The sequence below is a fragment of the Macaca thibetana genome, chromosome 7, assembly GCF_024542745.1.
Source record: "Macaca thibetana thibetana isolate TM-01 chromosome 7, ASM2454274v1, whole genome shotgun sequence".
NCBI classification, from domain to species: domain Eukaryota; kingdom Metazoa; phylum Chordata; class Mammalia; order Primates; family Cercopithecidae; genus Macaca; species Macaca thibetana.
Window position 1 is genome coordinate 46,135,034 of NC_065584.1, and position 22,248 is coordinate 46,157,281.

Here is a 22,248-nt window from a genome sequence, read left to right on the forward strand (position 1 = left end):
CATACCACATATCTGAGGTAAAAAACTAGAGGTCAAAGTTCCTATTTGATCAGTCATTCTAACAGAGAAACTGCTTATATTTGTCTTACTTTGGGATCTTTCGGGTTCACAGTGTTTTTCAACAGTTTTTTAAAAAAGCATGATTTCCCCTCCTAAGGACCCTTGGTAGATATTTTCTCCTAAATGAACCCCCATGAATTTTTAATCCCTCAGGTATACTGTAAATTTGTATAATATATGCATAGCTGTGCTTTATACATGAAAAGAGCAATATTGTTTTGTCACCCACGTAAGCGGTCCCCAATCTTTCTGGCACCAGGGACTGGTTTCATGGAAGACAATTTTTCCACAGACCATGGGGGAATGGTTTCAGGATGAAACTGTTCTACATCAGATCATCAGGCATCTGTTAGATTCTTATAAGGAGCGTGAAACCTACATCCTTCTCATGTGCGATTCACAATAGGTTTCGTCCTCCTACGAGAATCTAGTGCTGCTGTGGATCTGACAGGAGGCGGAGCTCAGGCGGTAACGTTTGCTCGCCTGCCGCTCACCTCCTGCTGTGCGGCCCAGTCCCTAACAGGCCACGGACTATACTGCTCCCTGGCCGGGGAGGGGTGGGGAAGGAACCCCTGCTCTATGTAACCAATTTTAGCCCCTTGGCGGCTATATCACCCCTGTTGAGAATATATGGCCCAGAACCAAAGCAAGACAAGGCAAGTAGTTTATGAAGAAAATGCTGGAAGAGGAGTGGGAAAGTGAGACAGGGATAGAAAGGAAGCCAAGATAGAGGAATTTGAGCAGGTTGCCACTGTAGGCAGCTGGAGTTCAGTCTCACTGGGGTTCACTGGGAACCAGGATGAAACACCCACCTCCAGGACATCTTGCCTGAGGGGCCACGTATCTACCCAGAAATTCCCATCAGTCATTGGGTGAGGGTTGTTCCCAGGGGAACAGGCATTCTCCAACCATTTTATTTTGTCCATGCTTGGGCAGAATGGGCCATAGAGGACAGAGAAAGCCCTCAGGCAGGGTCATGGGGGCTGGCAGCAGCCTGAGCTGTTAACTCCGGCACAAACAACGCTAAGTGCTGGAGATGTGGTGGGGGGCACTGACACTTGCTGCGCTATTTTTAATGTTTCCTTCCATTGCATGGCCCCGTGATATGCTGTTTTTACATAGCTATAATCACAACTATTACAGATAGGATTTTGTACTGTACTTTTTCACTTCAAGCATTTTTTCAGGTTGATCCAGTTTTCATAATTATAAGTTTTAAAGGCTGCATAATTTCACCTCATATGCACATACCATAATTCCCATAACTATTTCCCCATTGCTAAACATTTTGTTAATTTCCATCTTTCCTGCTGTTATAAATAAATTGCTAGCGGAAAAAACCCTGGAAGGCACAAATTAAAATACAGCAAATTGTCTTTAAGTGATAGAATTATAGGTATTTTTTTTGTTCTGTCTACTTTCCTATAATTGCTTTTGCAGCAGGAAAAATAACAGTTTTATGCACTAATTTGGCTAGCCTAAATAGTACCCAGTTGTTCAATCAAACACCAATCTAGATGTTGCTGTGAAGGTATTTTATAGTTGTGATTAATGTCTACAATCAGTTAACTTTATGTAAAAGAGATTATCCTTGATAATGTGGGTGGGTTTGATCTAATCAGTTGAAAGGCTTTAAGAACAGAACTGAGGTTTACTTGAAGGAGAAGAAATTCCACCTTTGACTACAGCCTCAGATCTGACTTGAGCTTCCAGCCTGTCCTTCCTGATGACCTGCTTTATGAATTTTGGGCTTACCTAGCCATCTCCCACAATCACATAAGTGACCCTTGCAGTAAATCTTTTTTTATATATTATCTGGCAGAACACTTAATGATTCCATAAGTTCTCACTGCTCTCCATCAAGATACTGCAAAAAACATCTTAAAGCATACAGATGTTGTTTCTTATTTTGCATTTTTTTTTCTTTCCAGGATTGAGATTTCTAGAAGTGGCATGAACATATTTAATTAACATGTACATTCCTTATTATAAACCCCAAACAGTTGATACAGGGAACCCAGAGCCAAATTAAAAGGTGAGCCAGATGGGGATGAAATGAGGTATTAATCTAAAATGGGTCTTGGAACATCTCTGAAGATATTTCAAGAAGATAGAGAAAACTGAGTTCAACAGGAGCCCTCTCAGAGAGAGTACTGTTTGTGATTAGAAGGATAATTTAGTAAATTCCTTGGGCTGGGGCAACGAGACTTCCAAAGAGAATACTTAAAAACAAACAAACAAACAAAAAGTTTCTGACTGGGTGTGGTGGCTCATACTTGTAATCCCAGCACTTTGGGAGGCCAAGGCGGGTGGATCACCAGAGGTCAGGAGTCCAAGACCAGCCTGGCCAACATGGTGAAACTCCGTCTCTACTAAAAACACAAAAATTAGCTGGGCGTGGTGGCACACTCCTGTAATCCCAGCTACTCGGGAGGCTGAGGCAGGAGAATTGCTTGAACCTGGGAGGTGGAGGTTGTAGTGAGCCGAGATTGTGCCACTGCACTCCAGCCTGAGCAACAGAGTAAGATTCTATCTTAAAAAAAAAAAAAAAAAAGGGGGGGTGTTTCTAAACTCCCCTCTAAAAGTGGTGAATCCAATTAACTATAGGAGCTTTTTCTTGGTTGGAATGTTCCAGTTTGGGACCAGAGCTGAACTGCGAGGAACAACCAAGGAGAGGCAAACCTCTACTACAATGGTCAGTTTATCCCCATGAAGCCCTTTGCCTCCCCTCTAAGAAAAACTTTAAAAAATATTTAAACAAATGTCTGTTGAATGAAGTGTCAAAATAGTAATCTAGCTGGGTTGCCCACTTACCTAGGTCATGCCCACGGACCGCAAATTGATATCTGAATTAAATTTATTAACCACGTGAAGTGTATGTTTACTGTCTTGAAACAGTAAGGGGCAAATCTTATGACATTTTTAGAGTTTGGAGTAGAGACAGTTTGCATAATGGTGGGAATATGAGATGCCTAAATCCCAGAAGGTCCCATAAATGGTGTAGGGTTTCAAGAGCTGTTTTCCAATTATTCAAGCAATGTATTTTGAGTTCCAGGCATTATACCAAGTGCTATGGGTACAGAAGTGAGACAGTATAGACGGTCCTCCTGAGAGAGACTGGGGGAAAGTCAGCAGTAATCACATAGTGAGTACCTGTATAATTACCTAATTATAAGCACAGTAAAGGAAACATATATGCTGCTATGAGGACATACAATAGAATGAATAGACTTAGACATGTCAGAATGGTAGAAGCAGCTTTGTAGAAGCAGGAGGTGTTCTGGTGGGACTGATGATGAAGCTGCCTTACCTAAGCTGTATGTGAGTCCCTGAATTAGGTTGGGCGTGTGTTTGTGAGCATGTGAGTAAGTGTGTGTGTGTGGAGGGGGTGGGAGGGAAGAGCAGATAGGAGATAGGCTGAAGAAGTTAGTGCCTGTGGCTATTCATCTTGGTATTTAGAGAGACGATCTAATCATCTCTTAGCAAAATAGCAGAAGGAAGACACAGCAAATACACTAAAAATATGAGTAGCTTTCCAGTGCCTCAAATAGTCCTGCGTCCTCAGTAGGTGCTTACTGAAGACTAAGTGAGGGAAAAAATGCCCAGGTGCTGCAGTATGTGCCAGGCACTATCATAAGGTGCTTTACACAAACTTGATCTTCCCATGATAAAGTCATTATCCCAGTAGAAATATGGGGAAGCCCCAGTCTAGAGATTTTGAAAAGCTGGCTCCAAGTCATAGAACCTAACATAAAAGCTAGATGTTTGCTAGAGCTACAATGGACATAAGAATGAAATCAGGCTGGGTGCAGTGGCTCATGCCTGTAATCCCAGCACTTTGGGAGGCTCAGGTGGGGGGATCACTTAAGGCTAGGAGTTCGAGACCAGCACAGATCACTGGAAGCCAGGAGTTTGAGATCAGCCTGGCCAACAGAGTGAAACCCTGTCTCTACCAAAAAAAATACAAAAATTAGCTGGGCGTGGTGGTGCACCCCTGTAGTCCCAGCTACTTGGGAGGCTGAGGCAGGAGAATGAATCACCTGAACCTGGGAGGTGGAGGCTGCAGTGAGCTGAGATCATACCACTACACCCCAGCCTGGGCAACAGAGTGAAACTCTGTCTCAAAACAAAAACAAAAACAAAACAAAGAGATCCTCTGGTTTTTGTCTTGCTGGATCTACTAAGATCTGGCCAGGCTGGTCATGACAGGTTAGTATGACATATGCTTTGACAAATTAGAAGATACGCTTGACATTTCCAGTAAGGCTGCGGTGCTACATGTTTAGTGCTTTTATTTGTCTGTGGTACACAATTATCTTGGGTTTCAGAATTCATCCTCAAAGTATTCCTCTGAATTAGGAATTCCAGTAAGAGTTACTGGCCGCAAATGACAGACACTGACTCTGGTTAACTTCAGCAGAGAAATTCACTAGAAGGATATCTGGGAGCCCAGATAATCAATGTCAAGCCCAGAGAATCAGGCTTGACAAATAGAAAACCAAGGTGGCTTGGTTACCAACTTCCAGCCAAAATCACAGTACAGGAAGGGTCTGGTTAAACAATGCTGCTGCTGAACATCATAGAGCACTCCTGGCACCATCACCAGTCCCACAAGAATGGATTCCAAGATATCCTTGCACCTTCAAGTCACCTACTCCAGACTCACAATTCCAGGTGGAATTCTGCTGTGCCTGGTGGGCCACACTTAGGTCACCTGCTGGTGCTCTAGCTGTTCCTGCTTCCCAAGTAATAGGCACAGCTGGGAGTAGGGGAAGGCATAAAATGGAAAGAGGCACTCACTCTCAGGAACTTCTGTTTTTAAAAAATGAACAATTGTTGTAAGAATAAATTTCAATTTTAAAGATATTCAAATTCAGTAAATATTTCATGTATGAACTAAAATTTACACACAACCAACAAAAATGTGACACCGTGCGGTTTGCAATCTGTTTCATTGTTTTAAATTTTACAATCAAATTAAAAACTCCTTATGGTCAAATAGGATGGAAATAACTCACATTTTGTGTACAAGAAGCAACAGTCCAGCTATTAAAGCATAGGCCATAGCATTGCTATGTTATTATTGCTTATTTCGAAACTGTTTACGTGCAGGAATGTGTAGCATCCCACAGGATGGAAATAAAAAATGTGCTGAAGGGAGCTTGGATGAATCCCACCTGTCTCAAACTTACTTTCCAGAGGAATGCCTGTGGCTGGGTCCACCTATGTCAGTGGCAACAGCAACTTCAGCAATTGTTTAGAGCTTGCAGGGAAGAGTGTTTTATCAGTGACATTGTTTAAATTGTCAGCACTTGATGATAATAAGCAGCAGACTGACTTGGAGTCAGTTTTATTACTGTCTTTAAATTTTCACCCCATTACTGCCTGCACTCGCTCTCTCTCATCTCCCTGCCCATTATACAGCACTGTGGGTGCACCATTACAGGGGAAGCTGGTGATACACACTGACTCCAGGGACACTGTACCGGAGACACAGCAGAGGGAAGGGCGCGCGGTATTATCTATCCAAAAGATCAATAAAGATGAGACAAGACAGCTTCCTACTAGGGAAGTCTTAGTGTGGCTCATTGTTATGCCAAAGTCCCGTGTTCAGGATCCAGCAGGAAGGTTGTGAGCCCAGGGCCCTGTGGCCCAGTTAATTGTCCCCGGCTCAGCCCTGGCCAGCTGCCTCGGAAGTGAACGCCTTTGGCCATACTGGCAAGAGGGACAGGAGAGTCATCAGTTCAGATCACATTCATTGCTCTTGTGAGAAAGACAAGAAAAAAATACACAGTCTGCCCATGATGTGTCCTCATCTCGTGAAAGATGGGACACTACTGACTAAAATCAGATTCCCATCCGAAAAGCACATCTTCCGCTAATTAGGCACATTAGCTTTGTGCAAGGTCGGGTGTAAAATAACTTTCATTTCACTCATTTCAGAAGACAGGGCAGATGAGGGCAAGAGGATATGCCCCACATAACAAGATCTATTGTTCGGTTTTTCAGGAAGCCGTGGCCTGAACAAGGCAGTGGGGTTTTCACAGCTGGACTCACCCCCAAAAGATGATTTTATAAATAGTGTTTTTGTTTTTCACCTTTTCAACTTCATTCAAAAATACAAGGTTTACCTAACCCTAACTCCCAGATGACAGACATAACGAATTCCCAGACATATAGACTTGGCAGTGACTGCTTCACCCCTGAACGGTTGCTTTGCACTAAGCGCTTCTGACACTAATGTTCATGCTTAAGCAAACACATTACTAGGAGAGAAGAATAGCTCTGTCAGCCTGCCCGGGCCACTCAGCACAATGGGAGCTGCAGCTGTCCTGGATCTCATTAAAACAGGGGCAGGGAGACACGGTCCTGTAGACACACATGAGGATTCTCAGATTCACAGACCTTTGCTTACATATCACACACCATCAGCATCAAACAGCTGACGTCAAGAAGTTTCTAAGAAAGAAAACTTTACTGGTTATTAATAAGCCTGAGATATTTGTGTCTCTGGATTCTCTGCCATTCTTCTTTTTCTCTTTGGTTCTTTTCTCTTTACATGAAAATACTCACTTTTGCAAAATGAGGCGTGTTAGAGAATCAGATGATTTCTAGAGAGAGCTATGCTTGGGACCATTTCTTAATCTTTTCCATCATTGCTGGTCCCTTGGAGTGTCTGTGTTCACATTAGCATTTCTGTCTGGAGCTATGAATTATGCTGTCAAAAAGAATTTCAAACTAGGTTTGTTACCTGGATACCCACAAATATGCAAGGTCTGTTTGTATAAATCTGAAAAACCTTCCTTGTCCTTAGGAAACCAGGCCATTCTGCATATTAGGAAGCGGACAGTGAATCCAGGCTTCCGTTAGTTCTCTGGGCCAGTTGGGGAACAGTGCCTGGATAAATAACAGTAGAAGGAGTCCAGAGTCCGTTCTTGACTGGGGTGGCTGTAATCCATTCACAGGGAGGGAGACGTCTCTGGCTGGAGATGCAGGGCTGAGCATGCCATCAGACATCCCTAAAGGCAAGCTTAAGACCACATCCCATCTGCCTACAATCACAGCAGTCACTATCCCCTCCACATGGTGCACAATATGCCTCAGAACAGTCCAGCTGTTAAAGCACAGGCCAGAGGCAGGGACCAATGGAAGCAAGAGCAATGCAGACACTGGAGGGATGATGGGGTTCTGTGGGTCCTGAACCATCTGCACCCAGAGTCCACCAGATCTGCTAGGAGAAGGCTCAGCCGTGCTTCTCTCATCGGAACGGACTCAAGCATTGGCATCTGACAATGTCCCCCATATGTCATTCTCACTCTTTTCATAGCCCACCTACCCCCAACCCATAGCCCAACCTGGAGAAGCCCACTGTGAGTCAGGATGATCACGTCAAGCTTAGGACCCCTGGTGGCACTACGCCCAGCAGCATCCTCATGAAGAAAAAGCCCCCCAGTGGCTTCCTGTCTCCAGACACACTGCCCAGACGGCCGTTGTCAGTTTCCATCACCCAAATCCCTTCAGGCCAAGCCCACTGAGATTGGCTCACGAAAAAAGGGAGGGGAGAGAGGCAGCTGATGCTGACAGGGCCAGCTGCTTCAGCGTCATTTCCTTGCTGCCGGTGCTGGGCAGATGTTCTACTGTCATTTCCCTTGCTTCTCACTTCTGATCACTCTCCTGGTAACTTGACTTTACCTAGTTGAAGGTGTCTCCAAGTGCAGTCTGTGGTCCACTTATAGGAGAATCACCTGGGATGCACCTTTAAAGTGCAGGTTCAGAATCTGTGTGTGTGACCCTCAAATTTGTTCTTTTAACAGATACCTCAGATGACTCTCATGCACATAAAAATTTCAGAGCCACTGAAGTTCTTTGACCACTGGCTCTATGTATTTATATTTTATTTAATTTGGACCTCAGGAGAATAGAGTAAATCACTCAGTTCATGCACCATGGCCATCATCAATATGCTTTGGTGACCCATCCATGCTGCTATATGTAAATCTCCTTTCCTGCTTCTGGCTTGAATAGTGGCTCATCTTGTGTTTGTTTATGTTTAACTAAACCATTGCTTTATTGACAAACATCAGTCCTTGTTTACACGCACACACACACACACACGTGCGTGCGCCATGATGGACAGCTTTGCATGTATTCTTATGATCTGCACATTAGTGTTTTCTTGGGCACATACTCAGGGCCAAGATTGCATCCTTGATTTCTCTAGGGACTCCTAGATTGCTCTGCAGGATGGCTTCATTTATTTCCACCCCTCTAGCAGTGTGTCTTTTCTCTACTTGATTTTATCCAACTTTCTGTAAAGTAATCTCTCATTGATGTTTTAATTTGTATTTCTCTGATTGCTAGTAATGTTTGGCATCTTTGCATACACTTATTGGCCATTAAGCATTTTCCTCTTGTATATTTTGCCTGTTTTCCCTTTTTATTACTGTTTTGCAGGATTTTCTAGATCTACATCCTTTGGTTTGGGATGTCAATAACATCTTCTTCCAGTTTACCTGTTGACTTTGTAGTATTTGTTGGAATAAATCTTTAATTTTGTTTTGTAGACAAATCCGTATTTTTTTTCCTCCTTCTTGTTTGTACTTTTGGGTTTTCCTTAAGAAATGTCTCCACTCAAAAGTCACAGAGATATGCACGCATATTGTTTCCTATCACTATACACTTTTATATTAAACATTTGGGCCTTTAATCCATTGGGGTTTCTTTTTAAATTGTCTTAGGTGGGGCTGAATGGAGTCAATTTTTCCAACACCATGTACTACTTAATCTATTGCTTCTGTACTGATTTGTGATGCCCCCCTCTATCATATAACATGTTCTCCTCTATAGCTGGGTCTAATTCTGGGTTCTCTATCTTGGTCAACTTGACTTTTTCCCCCTTTTCTTAATCATGGCTTTGTGATGTGCCTTAATACCTAGCAAGGCAAATTTCCTTTTTGCCTACATTTTAAAAATTAGCTGTCTGTGGATATTTATTCTTCATATGAATTTTAAAATTGTTTTTCAAAGTCCCAAAAACTTGGGGTGGGCATTTTACTTGAATTGCATTGGATCTACAGCTTCAGTTTGGGAAGAACTGATACTCTTAAAATGTTAAATTGTCCTACACAATCAGCATATCACTCCATTTATTCAAGTCTTTGCTTGTATCTATTATTGGAATTAAAATTTTCTCCAAAAAGTCTTGTGCATTATTGTCAGATTATTTCCTAGATTTAAATTTTTCCTTTCCCATTTCTTTTCTGGATCGCTCTATTGATGACTATTTGCTTGGACCTTTCCTCCACTCCAGTCTTGTTTTCCCTTGAGTTCTGATACCCTTTTGGGTCCTCTTTGCTTTCCTGGCTTCAGCCCTCACTACTCTGTCTTTACAGTTCTGCCTCCTCATCCCATTCCCTTGATCTGTAACTACCTGGTCACTAGGTGTGACCATTTAGATCTTCATTATTCAGAGTGCTTCAGAGATGTCACCTAAAGCCGTATCTGACATGAAGCCCAGGATGTTAATGAGGCTTATGTCTGAGCATAGACTATAACTTATATGGAAGTAAAAACAGAACTAATGATCTGTGGCCCAGCTTTAGGTCATAAAATGCATGCAAAATTGGATTTGTTCCAAAGGATATCAGAAAAAAAAATGGCTCCTGGCAATATAAAGCTCAAATAACAGTAGCATAGATGATAAAGGCATGTGTGATCTCACATAACAAGAAAGCTGGGGTATAGTTCCAGGGTTGGTACAGGAGCTCAATGAGATCATTTTGGCATTTCTTCAGGTCTTTCCCTCATGGTTGCAAGATGGCTACTGTAGCTCCAAACATAATATCCTCATTCCACCACATTTTAAAAGTGAGGGGTTGAGGGCAGAGAAGACTGAAGAGAGCTCTACTTATATTCTTTATTTTCCATCAAGGACAAAAATCACCCCCCTCGACTTTTCTTTCTAGCTCATTAGATAGGAAAACATGGCATAACTACTCTGATCTATTGCTGGTATAGGGAACAGGATCACCTGTTCATGGCAAATTCATGATTTATAAAGTCCCTGGGCTGGACATTTTGTCAACCAAACAAAATCAGTCTTCTGATAGGAAAGAACACAGGCAAATGGTGTTGGGTAGAAAACTAACAAGATTCCTGGTATGGATGGGAAAAGATTTAAGGCAAGTTCATCTGTGTTCTGAAATATCAGGGCCCTGAAGTTAAGAGTTTCTTATTTATTTATTTAGCAGTATTGATTGATCTAGGCACTGGGAACACAATAAAGAACGAAACTGGACAGGATTCCTAGCACCACCAAGATTGCAATGCTGTATGGGAGAAAATATCAAATTAATGTTCTTATACAAAAAAATGAAGTTACTAATTTAGTAAAGTGTTATAAAGGACAACAACAGGAAATTAGGGAAGTATGTGATGAGGGTAACTGTCCTGAAGCAGTGTGAGTTCTTTCACATCCCTGGAAGGTGCTGAGAAGGTTGATGGTCCAGCAGAAGCCTGAAGCTGCCATGAAAGTCTATGGGACTAGGAGCAAGTGGCTGGGGCTCTGGAATCTAGTGGAATCTGTCCATTGAGCTCAAACAGACCAATGGGATCAAGTACACACACCTGTCTCCCAGGCCAAGGAGCAGAATTGTCCAGCTACTCCACAGCAGAGAGGAGAAAGGCTCAAGAGGACACTGGATGGGTTTAAGGATTCCATCTCTCCTCTGCTGCCACAGGGTCACTGACCCATAGACCTTCCCTCAAACCCCCAGATACCATCTGGGAGGAAAGAAGCAAAGGCCATCTTGAAGACTTAACATTTTTCCCCAGAGATCTTATATCCCTATAGAAATATTACAAGTATTACATCAGTATGAAATGAGTGCACTGGACAAAAATTAAGGTTGTTTCTGTACTACTCAGCAGATGGAGTTCGTGAGGAAAACTAGAGAAAAAATTCATTTTTATTGCAACTGAATGTTGTATGAATATATTTGAATTCTTCACAACAACCTTATGAGGAAAGTACTATATTGACTCTGTAAAAAGATAAACGTAGGCACATTAAAATATTAAAGAGTTAAGTTGATCAGACAGGGCTCACAAATTGAGCAGCTGCAAGCCACAGGTTATTTGGGGCTCCACTGAAGAGCATAAAGGGAAGGCCTTTTTACAGAGTGAATGCAGAAGCAAGGCAAATAAAATATTTGGTTAAAATGAAGCAATAGTCTTATTTAGATCATTCCAGTGAAAAGTCCCTAGCGAGAGGTTAGTTGGTGGTTTTTGATTGGCTAATCTTAGGTTTCATTTTACCTTTTACACTGAGCTGGATTTCAGTCTGTTTACCTAGGAACCCAAGGCACTGAATTATTTTAACAACTCCATTTTTTTTTTTTTTTTTTTTGAGTCAGAGTCTCACTGTCACCCAGGCTGGAGTGCAATGGCGTGATCTCAGCTCACTGCTACCTTCGCCTCCCAGATTCAAGTGATTCTCCTGCCTCAGCCTCCTGAGTAGCTGTGATTACAGGCTCATGCCACCACACCCAGCTAATTTTTGTATTTTTAGTAGAGATGGGGTTTCACCATGTTGGCCAGGCTGGTCTCAAACTCCTGACCTTGTGATCTGCCCACCTCAGCATCCCAAAGTGCTGAGATGCTGAGCTATCACACCCAGCCAACTACTCCATTTTATAGACAAGGAAATTGAGGCTCAGAGAAGACAAGTGACTTATCTAAGGTCACAAAGTTAACAGGTGGCTGGTCTTGAATTTTAACCCAATGTGACTTTAAAACCTCCATGCTTTTGATCACCGCAAGATACTACTTTCTACAGTGGTACATGCAATAAGAAGTATAGATACATTTTCAGGATAATATGGAGAAGGAAAAGATGATTTCTAGAAAGGGAGAACCAAAGAAAGCTCCTTGGAAGAGGTAACAATTGATTTTATCTTTCCACCAATGTTGTTCATCTTTTCCTCTTTAACATACAGTGGTAGGCAATTGTCGGTTTTGTCAACTAACTTGAACATCTGGATCACCTGTTTGTTTCTACTGTCTTCTTTCTCTCAGTTTTTCAGTTATGTGAGCCTGTCTTTTGTCGTACCTCGTACATTTTAATGGCAGGCCAGACATTACCTACGCAAAATTGTAGAGACTTCAGATGATAGCTTCTTTCAGAGAGGGAATACCCTCCCCCTGCTGTACAGACAGAATGGTGGCTGATCATGTTAATCCAATTAGTGATTTGCTGAGTCAAGGTTGAATTATAGCTCTCGTAAGTCTCAGCGCTCCACAGGTTCATCTCTGACCTCCTGGATTTCCAACAAAGGCCCTTTTGTATTCTGCAAGAACCCTCCCCCAGCCAGTAGTAAACTCTAATCTTAGTCTTACAAGAATGCTGAAAAACTGCACTCTGCTCTTTAGAGGCAGGTTTTCCACTTGCATTTTAGAATCCCTGCTCTGAAGCAACCCAGTAGGCAGCAACATTCCTCAGGTCAAAACAGGCTGTCTTGTTTGAGGCCCTTTCAAATCTTCCACTAACACTCTTATTTTCTCTATTCTGAGCAGTCTTTTGCCAGCCTTTGCACTGCATTTCGCACTGGGTTCTCAGCCTCCTGCGAAAGGCCCTACTGGTAAAAGCAGCTGCAGAAGCCAGCTCATTCTCCTCAAGTTTCTCTCTCCAGTGCATTAGCCCTTCCAGTGTTCCCTGTCTCAGCAGCTCTCACCTTCCCTCAAATAGGTAATTTCTGCATTGTATTTGGCTTTTCTAATTATTCTAGTTGAGGGTGCTGGTCTGCTGACCATTTACCCAGAAGAGGAAGTAAGTATAACTGGAAGGGTAGAGGGATAGGAATATGTCAAGTGACCTGCTTTAAGAAGCACCAGTGATCTCCCTGTCACCAAATCCAGTGGTGTTTTGCTTATCCTTAACCTCCCTGGTCTTTCTGTATTATCTGGTTTCTCTTCAGGGGCTCTGCATTCTTTATCTTTCTTTCTTCCAGAACTTTGCCCCTAGTTTCTCCTCTAGCTCCTCTTTCATGCATATTGTTATTGGTGTAACTTGAGACTCAGTGTCCATCACTCTTCTTCTACACATCCTTCCTTGTAAATCTCCAGTCGCTGGGCTTTAGCAGTCTCCCTGTGTGGATAATCCTGGCTCCTCTGCTAAGAGCCTGGAAACTCTAATCTCACACTGATAGCCATTTATATTTGCCCATCTGGACGGAAGCAATTTGCAATCTCTTCTTAAAGAGCAAGAAGAGGCACAGGTGATTCTACAAGTAGGGGTAATCTCTGAGAAAGCAGAAATGCTGATGCTAAGAATGGGAGAGAGGTTTAGAGGAGGCACTGGCCTGCAGGAGATAACACTTTACAAGCAAACGAGAGGGAAGAAAATTATGAAAATATGATTTTCCAGGGAATGTAAGAGACTTATATATAATCATTATGAGATGTGTAAAGAGGCCGGGTGCGGTGGCTCAGCCTGCAATCCCAGCACTTTGGAAGGCTGAGGTGGGTGGATCATGAGGTCAGGACTTTAAGACTAGCCTGGCCAAGATGGTAAAACCCTGTGTCTACTAAAAATACAAAAATTAGCCAGGCATGGTGGTGTGTGCCTGTAATCCTAGCTACTTGGGAGGCTGAGGCAGATAATTGCTTGAACCCAGGAGGCAGAGGTTGCAGTGAGCTGAGATTGTGCCATTGCACTCCAGCCTGGGCAACAGAGCGAGACTCCATCTCAAAAAAAAGAAAAAAAAAAAAAAAGGAAAAATGAATATGTGTAAAGATTCTTGGAAATAGATGTTACAAGGTGAAAAAGTTTCATTATAAATTATAATATGCAAGTACCTTAATATGTAGACATTATATAGATAGTATTTCAAATTAGTAGGGAAAATAAAGATTATTTAATAGTTTTGGAAATAACTGGTAAGCCATCTGGAAAAAAATAAAATTGTATCCAAACCTAAAACTTTAAACTTTAAATCAGAATAAATTTCAGACAGATTAAATATATAAAAGTAAAAAATAAACCTGGCTGGGTGTGGTGGCGCACACCTGTAATCCCAGCACTTGGGGAGGCCAAGGCGGGTGGATCACCTGAGGTCAGGAGTTTGAGACCAGCCTGGCCAACATGGCAAAACCCCATCTCTACTAAAACCACAAAAATTAGTTGGGCATGGTGGTGCCTGCCTGTAGTCCCAGCTACTCAGGAGGCTGAGGGACGAGAATTGCTTGACCAGGGAGGTGGAGGCTGCAGTGAGCCAAGATTGCACCATTGCACTCCAGCCTGGATGACAGAGCGAGACTCTGTTTCAAAACAAAACAAAACCCTAAATGAGTAAAAAGGAAGCCATAGGATAGATATTTTTTATAATCTTAGACTGAGAAAGTCCTGACTGAAAACACAGAAGCCATAATAATAAATTTATTTTTTAAGACAGGTTCTGGTTCGGTCACCCAGGCTGGAGTGCAATGGTGTGATCATAGCTCACTGTAACCTTGAGAATTCCTGGGCTCGAGCAATCCTCTTACCTCAGCCTCCTGAGTAGCTAGGACTACAGGTGCACGCCACCACACCTGGCTTTTTTTTTTTTTTTTTGTAGAGATGAAATCTAACTATGTTGCCCAGGCTGACCTTAAACTCCTGGGCTCAAGAGATCCTTCTGCCTTGGCCTTCCAAAGTGCTGGGATTACAAGCACAAATAAATAAATAAATAAATAAATAAATAAATAAGAATTTTAAAAATGCTAATAGTAAAGTTACAAGATAAAAAACAAACTTGGGAAAATATGTGCAACTGAAGTCACAGATAAATCACTAATTTTCCTCTTGTCTATGGAGCCCTTATGAAGCAATAAGGAAAAGACCAATAACATGCTCAATAAGAAAGACTAAGAGTTCAAACACTTTACAGAAATACAAATTACCTTCAAATATATGAATAGATTCTGAATCTCACTCGTAATACAAGAAATACAAATTAAAACTACACTGAGATACTATTATTTACCTAACACATTAAGGTAACAAAGGTTTACAAAAAAAGGTTGGCAACACACTGGATCAGCAAAGGTGTGAGGAAATTCGTACTTTCCACATTACTGAGAGGGTTTTAAATTGGTACAATCTCTAAGAGGGGAAATGTAGCAATTTCTGACAAAATTGCAAATGTTCATATCCTTGTATCCAGCATTTCCCATTCTAGGACTTTATTTTTGATGTAAATTTGCTGATATATAAAATAATACATTAATTGTAGCATTATTTGTAATAGCAAAATTTGGAACAACATGAATGTCCATCTATAAGGGAACTGGATAAATAAGGTATGTCATGCATCAGTCATAACAAAGGGAACTGGATAAATAAGGTATGCTTTATTCATGCAATAGAGTGTAGTGCAGTCATAACAAAGAATAAGGTAGTTCTTTCCTGATGTGATCCGCCCGCCTCGGCCTCCCAAAGTGGATACAGAACATTCTTCAGATATTAAGTAAAAATATCAAGATGCAGAACAGTGTGTGTAGTATGCTACCCCTTCTGTAAAAATTTTCACAAAAGAATATCTGTATGTACTTATATATTTTAATATGTCTAAATAACTCTGGATGGGTTAATAAGAATGTAGAACTTGGTTTTCCCCAGGATGGGGAACTTGGTCACTGAGGACTGGATGGAAGGAAGTTTCCTTATCATATATCCTTTTGTACATCTGAATTTTAAACCATGTGACGATATTTTCTAATAAAAATGAATTAAACTATAAAATATCTTTAGGAAACTAAACATATTTTTAAAATGTTGGTGCCCTCAGATGGAAGGTTGTTTGCTAGCGAATGACTTTCCACGAGGTGGGAAAGATAAGAGAGAGCCTGGTTAGCTTTTAAAGAACGTAATTGGAGAGTTTTCCCAATAAAGAAAAGAAAACACACAACCCTTCTCCGATTATCAGTGCTTCCTCCCATGCCTTGGCTATAAAAAGCTTTTCTCCTTTGCTTTGCTCACAGAGCTACACATTTCCTGCCTCTCAGCTGTCTGTGCTTGCTGATGTCTGACCTAAATGACCTTAACATAGCCAACCAGGGTGACAGTGACACTACTGAGAAACGCCTGAAACTTTTTTTTGAAAGCTCAATGCTGGGTAAGCTACTACTACTGAAGCACATGTGCACTTGTGTGCTATTTAGTGTGTCTGTGCTCTTTCCTTTTTGTGAGTTTTCTGAGGACTCAGTCAGTTAACATCAAAGCGCTCCTGTACCTTTAACTTCCCTCTCAAACTGGTGCTCCAGAAACTGCTCATTTTCCCTTAAAGAAGTCAGATGCTGGAGATCTAGAACAGAGAGGACCATCCTTTTACTAATCCTGTGTTTGCCATCTTTGACAAACTCTCACTGTGACCATCTTCCTCCAGCATGGTTTTAGGGGTATATACCTTTGTTCTAGTCTCAGTTCTCTACTAAATAGTTTTGGTCTAGTCTTGGCTTAGTCTCAGCTCTGCTAGCTATGTTAACATTGAACAAGTCAATTTACACTTTTGGAACTCATCTGTGAAATTAGGAGATTAAAATAGAAAATGTGTAGGTCTATCCACATCTGAAACTCTAGGACTTGGTGGGTGGGGGTGGGAGAATTCCCTTCTCTAGCACATCTCCAAAGTAAATAAAATGACATTGCTCTTTCTATTGAAAGTGGCAGTCATTATTCTAAAAACTTGAGGAGTCTTTGGAATGAGAACTTTCAATCTGCATAGTCAAAATAATACATAGTTCTAAAAGACTGACATATAAGGCTACAGTAAAAAGACAAGTGACAGAAGAGCTCAAGGATCTGTAAAAATTTAGAGTACGGCAAAGAAGGCATTTCAAATCATTAGAAAGACTATGTGGACTATCCAGTCCAAAGGTTATTGGGACAACTTGTTGACAAGTTAAGAAAAAGCTAGATTCCCTACCTCACTCCACACATCAAATAAATTCCAAATGGTTTAAAAATATAAATGTAGAAAACAAAAGATGATAAAAAAGTACAGATAAAAAAATTATATCATTTTGGAATTAGGAATTCCTTTCTAAGCATGATTTAGTAATAAGAAATATTAAGGAAATCATTGAATACTGGCCACTTAAAACTTCTATGTGTCTAAACTACATACCATAAGTTATGAAAAACTGAAAAAAGAATTCACAACATATGACAGCAAAAGGTTAACATTTTTGAATTGTGAAGAACTCTTGGAAATCAATGAAAAGGTAAGATACAGTTAAAACATGGTCAGACGAGTTACACAAAAAAGGAGAAATGCAAATGGCCAACATGAAAGCTATTTCACCTCACTAGTATAAAGAAAATGCCAATAAAAATAAAAATGAAAATGCCTTTTAACCTATAAAACTGAAAAAGGTTTAAAAGAATGATAATAACTAGTGCTGACAAAGGCATGAGATAATAGGTATTTTCATACACTTTAAAGGGAATGTAAATTGAGTCACGCTTTCTGGAGGGCAATTTAGCAAATTTAAATAGTATTTTTAAATGTATATACTCACATTTAAATGTTCGACTCTAATAACTTATCCTAAGGAAATAGCAGGATAAATGCATAAAAATGCCTGTACAAGAATGTTCGTTAGCACATCATTTATCATAATAAAACATTGGCAAACCTAAAGATTTGTCAAACAGGAACAGAAAGCTATGAAATAATTTTAAAAGATGGACAGAGATGTCTTCAATATATTAAGTGAAACAAGAGATTACGTAATGGAATATACAGTATGATCATATTTACATATATTTTATGAAAACCAAATGTTAATAACTATGATCTCTGGATGTTTTGAATAATAGGCATTATTACTTTATGCTTATGCTTACTTTTATTTTCTGATTAATCAAAAATAATGAGCATGTATTATTTTTATCATTAGGAGAAGCAATAAAACCATAACCCTCCTTCCAAAACTCATGAATGAGCCTTAGAGATGAAAAGAAAAAATTGTAAATGAGCAATGCAAATATTTCCATGACACAGTTACCATAGCAAAGTGACCATAGGAATAATGTTTAAGACTAAACATCAGTGTCTGTCAAATGTCTCGGCAAGATTTGCTTCCTTTACTGCAGATGGAAAGCTGAATTTTCCAGTGACTGTCCCATGAAGTTGCCACTTCACAAGGTGGGTTCCAGCAATAATATTTTGAACAAGATCTGACATGGTCTTTGTTCTCCATTTTCCACAGAGAAAAGACACCCAAGTCAGAAGCAGCCTACGGTTGTCTTTCTGTCTATCTCACTCTCTTTATCCACCCACTTCCAATCTCATTCCCTCCTTTTCTTCCTTTACCTTTTTCTCTTTTTCTTCTCTCTTCACCCTCCTTCTTCTCTGCCTTTCTTTCTTTCTTTTCACGCATTCTTTCATCAGACATTTCCTGAGAGCTTTTTAGGATAGCAAGCACTGTTCTGGGCACAGAAAGCAACTTCAGGACCATCATGGGAGCGTGGGAAATAGTACTTTTCAAGGTCAAATAGTACCAGGATTTGGGGATTTACTTTACTTAATACTGAAATGCTTGGATTGATATTGTTATTACAGTTTTAAACATTCAGAATTCATAAACTTTAAAGCTTCAGTAAAATGATATGTACAGTACTTTTCAAGAGCACACATTTATAGCACACATTAAAACCTGTTTCAAAACATGAAGCAAATGTGTGTGTTTATAAAGGTATAAGCATAAACATACAGTCTTATGCTATTACAAATCAGCAGACAAATGAAAAAGATAATATGAAAAATAGTACTCATAAAATGAAATTTTGATTAATTTGAAAAAAGCCATCATTGAAATACTAGAGTAGCAATATACATTTGACTGTTTTTAACAGCACAATTTTTAAAGCAAAGTGCTTCAGTGTATTGCCAGTGTAGTTTTATGCAAATTGTTCCAACTGTTGAAAATCCTCTTTCCAACTCTGTGCTAGTGAGTGAACAGTGAAGAGATAGTAAGGATTAACTGCAAATTATTTCCCTCTGGCTGGACATGGTGGCTCACGCCCATAATCCCAGCACTTTGGGAGGCTGAGGAGAGTGGATCACCTGAGGTCAGGAGTTTGAGACCAGCCTGTCTAACGTGGTGAAACCCTGTCTCTACTAAAAATACAAAAATTAGCTGGGCATGGTGGAGGGGTGCCTGTAATCCCAGCTACTCAGGAGGCTGAGGCAGGAGAATCACTTGAACCTGGGAGGTGGAGGTTGCAGTGAGCCGAGATCACACCACTGCACTCCAGCCTGGGCGACAGAGTGAGTCAAAAAAAAAAAAAAAAAAAATTTCCCTCTGACTCATTCACCTTCAAATTATGATTTCTTGCTTTATACCACAGGAGTTGTGGGGATTCTCAGGAGTTGTGTATGTGTGTGTGTTGTGGTATGTGTGTAGTGTATGGTGAGTGTGTGCATACATGCATATAAGTGTGTGTGTGTGTAAAGTGTCTGTGTGTATGTATGTACACATGGTATGGGTGAGGGTATTGACGTGGATAACTGTGTGGTATGTGTGAATGTTGAGGGAGCTGTGTATGTGTTTGTACGTGGCATGTGTGGTGAGTAGGCGTGGATTACCATGTGTGGTCTATGTGCATGGGTGAGGCGTGTGTGGTCTTGGGTGGGATTCTTGCAGGGAATGGCCAAGCTCTCAAACTCTGCAGCTGGACTCTGAATGTGGATCTTTCTCCACTTAATTTTGGCTAACTGTGATCAGAAGGCTGAGTTCAGTGCTTTGTTTACACTTGCAGGGGCGAATTGCCCTAAGACCAACAGCACTAGTTGGCGAGGCCCAAGGACTGATAAAGAGGGTCTCCAAGTCACTCTTGCAGCTGCAGAAGGGGACCTGCCTTGCTGGAAAGAGGCCTCCAGGAGACTCTGGGAAGCCCCAGGGGATGTCAGAGGACCAGGACTGGAGGGTGCCTCAGAGAGTATCCAGACTAGCATTTGTCAATCTGAGGACTTTACATTTTAGTGGGTAGTAAAATCCATTTACTGGATATCTAAGAGCTATTTGGAAGAACAGAATGAAATGCAATAGAACAGACTAGAATGAAAATAGTGTACATTGTACTAGTAAGAATAAGTACAGATTCTTGGAACTTCTGTTTCAATACTCTCTCACTTGTGTGTGTGTGTGTGTGTGTGTGTGTGTGTGTGCTGGGTTATGATGTAAGATGAATTTGTCATCATTGGTTGTAGTTATTTTACATTTTTATTTTACAGTGAGAAAACAGAGGGTACCTGAGGTAAAGTGACCTGCCTTCTAAGGTCACAGTGAATTACAGAAAGAGTCTTTCCATGACAGCACATGTTCCAAGAGCCAAAAATGAGTCACTAGAAAGGACCAGAATAAAGACTTCTCTCTTTCCACTAAAGGAAGAGAGTCTTTTTGGGGGAAATAGTATTGCTTCTCAAAATATTTAAACTTGTTGCAATTTCCAAAGGAGGGAATTAAATAAGTTGAGTGATGTTTAAAGTCCCCTTTGAGTTTGATCATTCTAAGTTCTATTATTTTAAGGAGGTCAGAGAGAGAGAGAGAGAAATAAAGAATGTAGGTGACTCAGTTGTGGTCTATGGGGAAAACCATTTTTATCTAGAAACAGTCAATATGAGTTCAAGGTTTGCCTTTGTCACTGTGGGTGCTGGGGCAAGTCATTGGCGATCTCCCCACAACTACTACATTCTTCCCATTTCACAGATGTCTTGCAGGAGTCCAATGTGCTCATGCATGTGAAATCCTTGGAAAAGCACAACAGTGAGGCAAGAACTGCTGTCAGTGATTCCCTCATGACCTGTTCTGGTCTTTGCATGCCATCTTGGAGCCAGTCTTTGCATTGCCAGGTATGGACACCTAAGACCCACCTGGGCACCCTTCATTGACCTACACAGGGTGACTTAATGTGCTTCTTACCCAGGTGAGAATTTGAGTTAATTATTACATATTTAAGGGTTTTTTTTTTCCGGTTAGAAACATGCAATGATAAGATTCTTCTAGGAGCATTAAAATCAAAACAAAACCTTGGGCTGAGTGAAACCTTAAGTCCTGACTTTGTCAGCCACTGTATCTGCCCACATAATGACGCCTGTAGCCAGAACTCCCCTGTCCATCTCTCCAGTCTATATCTTGACCACTGCCCCCATCACTCTGAGTCCAGATCCAGACACACTGGGCTTCTCGGAGGTCTTCCAATATTCCATGCTTCCTCTTTGCCTTTGCACACGCTGTTCCCTCAGCCTGGAAAGCTCTTCCCTCCTCCTCTTCCCTCTTAATACACGTGCTCAGCCATCAGATCTCAGCTGAATTGTTACCTCTCAGAGGCCAAGTTCTAAGCCCTGTGATAAGCTTCATAGCATGGTGCCTTTGAAGAGTTATAAATACAATTTTACATTCATTTGTGGATTGTTTGATTTCTGTTCATCTCCTCAATTAGACAATAAGCTCTATGAGGGCAGGGAGGTTTTCTGTGTTTATCTCCTGCTGTATCCCCAGAAGCAGGACAGTGTCTATCATGTTGTTAGGTGCTCAAAAACGGTATGCTGAATAATTAACATGTCTGTAGGTCTATAGCTCACACTCAGAAGGCACATATTTCCTGCCCATTTCTGCTCAAGTTACATGATAGGCACTGAATAAACAAGGCTGTTCTTGAGCAATTTATTTGAATGTCTTAAATATGACTACAGATGCTTCTTCTGGAGAAGGTCTGCCTCAATCTCAACCTCTTTATTGCAGGAAGATTCTGTATTCTCAGTAGGTATACTCTGCATTTTTCTGACTAACCAACCATTTGAGATGCTGCAGGCTCTTCCTGCTGCTCTGTAACCCCTCAGTAGCTGAGAGGGGAGGGAATGGGAGTGAACCCTGGTTTACTATCTTCTTTTCATTTCTCACTCACTGTATACAGTGGAGATTCCAAAACGGTTGGCATTGGTCTGATAGGTATCACCCTGTTACTTGGATTCATTAAGCATCTATCTAGGAAGAAGTGTTTGGGCACCTGGCTATGCAATATTTAATAAAGAACATTTGTGTAGCATTTCACACAGCACCCCAGCCTGTATTACTTGATTTTAACTTCACAATACTATTGTGAGAAGATAGCATTTTCCAAATTTTACACACAAAATCCAAAGA

At 40.9% G+C, this 22,248-nt stretch overlaps 2 long non-coding RNA genes across 3 annotated transcripts in view; one reads left to right on the forward strand and one right to left on the reverse strand.

Annotated features, from left to right (window-relative positions):
- LOC126958967 (uncharacterized) overlaps positions 1-22,248 on the reverse strand; it is an 84,786-nt gene that overhangs the window by 39,561 nt on the left and 22,977 nt on the right. The window lies entirely within an intron of this gene.
- The window catches only part of LOC126958969 (uncharacterized), a 93,374-nt gene that overhangs the window by 38,552 nt on the left and 32,574 nt on the right, over positions 1-22,248 (forward strand). The window contains exon 2 of one of the 2 annotated variants that reach the window (XR_007727420.1): positions 20,812-21,028. The exons of the other annotated variant lie outside the window; for it this stretch is intronic. This is a non-coding gene — a long non-coding RNA (uncharacterized LOC126958969). The remainder of the gene's footprint in view (positions 1-20,811; positions 21,029-22,248) is intronic. 2 annotated transcript variants of the gene reach the window in all.